The sequence below is a fragment of the Agelaius tricolor genome, unplaced genomic scaffold, assembly GCF_023055355.1.
Source record: "Agelaius tricolor isolate 1412-34295 unplaced genomic scaffold, bAgeTri1.0.p SCAF_70, whole genome shotgun sequence".
NCBI classification, from domain to species: Eukaryota; Metazoa; Chordata; class Aves; order Passeriformes; family Icteridae; genus Agelaius; species Agelaius tricolor.
Window position 1 is genome coordinate 1,227,819 of NW_027269330.1, and position 4,317 is coordinate 1,232,135.

A 4,317-nucleotide genomic window follows, 5' to 3' on the forward strand; every position below is an offset into this window, starting at 1 on the left:
GGAGCTTCCCCCGCTCCCGTGACGTGGCCGCGCCGCCGCGCCCCCATTGGCCCAAAGGCGAGGGTGTGTGCCCGGCGCGCGCGGGGGGCGGGGCCTGGCACCGGCGCGGGGGGGTGAGGGGGCACCGGGGGGACAATGGGGGATCAATGGGGGGACACCGGAGGGGACAATGGGGGATCAATGGGGAGACAATGGGGGGACACCGGAGGGGACAATGGAGGGGATAATGGGGTGATACTGGAGGGACACCGAGGGTGCAGTGGCATTGTCCCCCGGGGGGACAATGGGGGGACCATGGGGGCATAATGGGGGGACAATGGGGGGACCATGGGGGCATAATGGGGGGATAATGGGGGGACACCGGCGGTGCAGTGGGGTGATACTGGGGAAGGGCACTGGGAGGACAGCGGGGGGACAATGGGGGGATAATGGGGGGACACCAGGGGATCAGTGGGGGGACATTGTGGTGATACTGGGGGGACATTAGGGTAATAGTGGTGGGACACTGGGGGAGACAATGGGGTGATAATGGGGGCACCATGGGGTGATACTGGGGGGGACACTGGGGGTGCATTGGGGTGACAGTGGGAGGGACATTGGGGTGATACTGGGGGGACACTGGTGGGGCACACTGGTGTGATACTGGGGGGACACTGGGAGTGCACTGGAGGGGTGCATTGGGGTGGGTACAGAAGGGGCAGGGAATCCACTGGGAATGCACTGGGAGTGCATTGGGAATGGACTGGGAGTGCATTGGGAATGCACTGGGAGTGCACTGGGAGTGCACTGGGAATGGACTGCGAGTGCACTGGGAGTGCATTGGGAATGCACTGGGAATGCACTGGGAGTGCACTGGGAGTGCGCTGGGCGGTGCATTGGGCGGTGCACTGGGCGGTGCATTGCGGTGTGGGTGCAGTGGAAGGGTGAACTGGGAGGGCACTGGGGGGCACTGGTTTGTACTGGGGAGCTGCACGGGGCGGGGCGGGGTGCGTGGCTGGTGCCCTGGTGCAGTGAGCGTGTCCAGTGGGGTCTAATGGGGGGCTCGGGGTGTATCACACGTGTGCTGCAGCCTGTGTGCATGTCCGTGTGTCTGTCCATGCCCGCAGTCCGTGTGTGCGTCCGTGGCTGTGTCCGTGTGTCCGTGGCTGTGTCCGTGTGTCCGTGGCTGTGTCCGTGTGTCCATGGCTCTGTCCGTGTGTCCGTGTGTCCGTGTCCGTCCCCGCAGCCCGTGCCCGCCGCCGCCGCCCCGCCCGGTGTGCCCGGCGCTGTCCCTGTCCCTGTCACATGCGTGTGAACGTGCTCGGCCCTGTGCACCCGTCAGGTCGCATCCATCATGCGCGGCCCGTGGCGCTGCCGCTCCGCCCGCGTGTCCCGCTCCCCGTGCGCGGCCACGGACGGCGGGGGTGCCCCTGCTCCCCAAAACCTTGGGAAGCGTCGCTCGGGAGGGCCCTGCGGCTGGGCTCTGCCTGCACCATCCCCGGCTCCATCCCAGCTCCATCTCACCTCCATCCCAGCTCCATCCCGGCTCCATCCCAGCTCCATCCCAGCTCCATCCCAGCTCCATCCCAGCTCCATCCCTGCACCATCCCTGCTCCATCCCAGCTCCATCCCAGCTCCATCCCTGCTCCATCCCAGCTCCATCCCGGCTCCATCCCTGCTCCTTCCCTGCTCCATCCCTGCTCCATCCCTGCTCCATCCCTGCTCCTTCCCTGCTCTATCCCAGCTCCATCCCGGCTCCATCCCTGCTCCATCCCAGCTCCATCCCTGCTCCATCCTTCCTCTATCCCTGCTCCATCCCCGGCTCCATCCCTGCTCCATCCCAGCTCCATCCCGGCTCCATCCCTGCTCCCTCCCGGCTCCATCCCTGCTCCATCCCTGCTCCATCCCTGCTCTATCCCTGCTCCATCCCAGCTCCATCCCTGCTCCATCCTTCCTCTATCCCTGCTCCATCCCTGCTCCATCCCTGCACCATCCCAGCTCTATTCCTGCTCCATCCCAGCTCCATCCCAGCTCCTTCCCTGCTCTATCCCTGCACCATCCCCGGTTCCATCCCAGCTCCATCCCTGCTCCATCCGGGATTCCCCGGCCGCAGCCAGCGTCGGTGGCCCCGAGCCCTACGAGGGCCGCGGCACGTCCTGGCCCTCCGGAGCGGCTCCGCTCGCCGCTGCCGGCAGAGCCGGTCCCGGCAGCCCTGGGGCAGGAGTTACCCAACCCGTCTGCCCGCTCCCGCCGCTTTCCCAACCCGGCCCGAGCAGCTCCGGCTCTTCCCCCTCTCCGGAGCCCTCTCCACGCGGCCATTTACATCGTTTTGGTGTTTCTGCTCAGGGAATTGTAACTCCTTTTTTCAAAGGAAAGAGGGGGAGAAGCAACCCGAGCCAGGGACGAGGCAACGCTGCCACCAGACACCTTTTCCTGCAGGATCCAGTCCTGCCAGACCCACCAAGAATCTGTCAGCTCAACCCCCAGATCATGACCCGATGCATTTCAGCGTTTGGACTCAATGATCCTTGTGGATCTCTTCCAACCCAGGATATTCCATTAATCTCTGTCACTGGCCCTACATTTCAATTCACCCTCTGATCCAGCTTTTTTTTTTTTTTTTTTACCCCTGAAAAGGCAAATTCTCCGTGGTCATGTTGAAATTAAAGCAGCGTTTGAGCCTAAAAATAGCTGGACACATCTGTCCGCCTTCCCCATCTGCTGCCAGCCTGGCTGGATGAAGGGAGGGACTGTCTGTGCAAAATGAGGGACCTGTCTCATCCTTCTGTCCCGTAAAATCAGTTTATTCAGGGAAAATAGTCCCCAACACCCCATTGATTCCCCAGATAACGCCCTAGTCAAGGAAGGACAGGAGGAGCTGGGCTCTGCTCAACCAGCTTCTCTAAATAAAGTAAATTTTTTTTTTTTTTTTAATTTGAGGTTTTTCAGTTGGTTTTGGAATTCTTTTCATGGAATAAAGCTCCCAATGGGAATCCTTTCGAGGCACCCCAGCTCCACATGGGCTCGTAATAATCCATCGGCATTTAACGCCGCGTTCCTGGGGTAAAGGAAGCTGCTGATTGCAGGGATTGGAGCTGGAACCGGCTCTAATTTCTCGAATGTGATTCCTCAAGGACGAGTGGTGCAGTAATAACAGCGTGGAGCGGGAGGAAGAGCCGTGCCCAGCGGCCAGAGCAGGGCCGGAGCAGCCTGGAGCCCTGGGACCAGGCAAGCCCCCATCCCACGGGCTGCTGCTGCTCCTGGGGACCCCCAGGACACCCTCGGGAGCCCATAACCCACGTTCATGCTGGGGAAACTGAGGCACGGGTGGCTCCAGAGGAACGGGGAACCAGCACGGGGCAGCTGGGCTGGGCCTGGAGCTGCTCCAGGAGAGGCGTGAGCTCATCTGGCATCACCTGCCTCGTGATTCACCACGGCTGCAGCGCTGCTCCACATACTTCCCAACGAGGTTTCATTGGCTGCAGGGGCGCCCACAAACCCGCTGTGACACCGGTGACCAGCTGGTGACTTTGCCCTGTCACCCAACGCACCGGAAGCCTCCGGAGCTGGGCTGGCCCCAGCCCTGCACGGGGCCGGCAGCGCAAAACCGGTCGGAGAACTTTTCTCCCTTCCTTGGGCAGCCGCAGGACGAGCGAGCGCGTGACCCCGGGCTGAGCCTCTCCCCAGCCTCTCCCCAGCCTCTCCCCAGCCTCTCCAGCAGGGACGGGGCTCACCCAGCCCCAGCTGCCCCATGAAGGCAGAGGGAGGTGAGGGTTGGCTTTGGGATCCATCCTTCATCCATCCCTCCGCAGATCTCATGGTGCTGGTGCCGTTCCCGGCCCATCCCAAACCCCTGTCCCCCACACACCTCACCCCAAAAGAGCCGGGGGGTTCCCCCGGGTGTGCCCAGGCTGGGCTGCCCCACAGCCTGGCTGCCCACCCCACTGCTGGGGCTAATCCCCAGGGAACGGGCGGAAAAGGGGAGATTAAATTAGATTAGCTGGAGCCGCCTAATTTTAGCGTCCTCACGTGTCACTGACACACTGCTCCAGCTCTTCCCCTGCTCCCCCAGCCCCGTGTGACCCCCAAAGCCACCAGGGCCACCAGCCAGGACAGCAGGCACCCAAAGGGGCTTTGGCTGGGTGGTGGCACCCAGGGTGGGTGGGCATGGGGGTCACCAGACCTGTGCCAGGGGGGGACTGCAGGTGATGTCACCTTCCATGGCCATGGCCATCCTGCAGTGGGGCTGGCCACCCTCCTTTAGTGACAGTCACTCTCTATCAGTGACAACCATCTGCCACCATTCCTGGATTGTGGCCGCTGTCCCCTCGTGGTGGT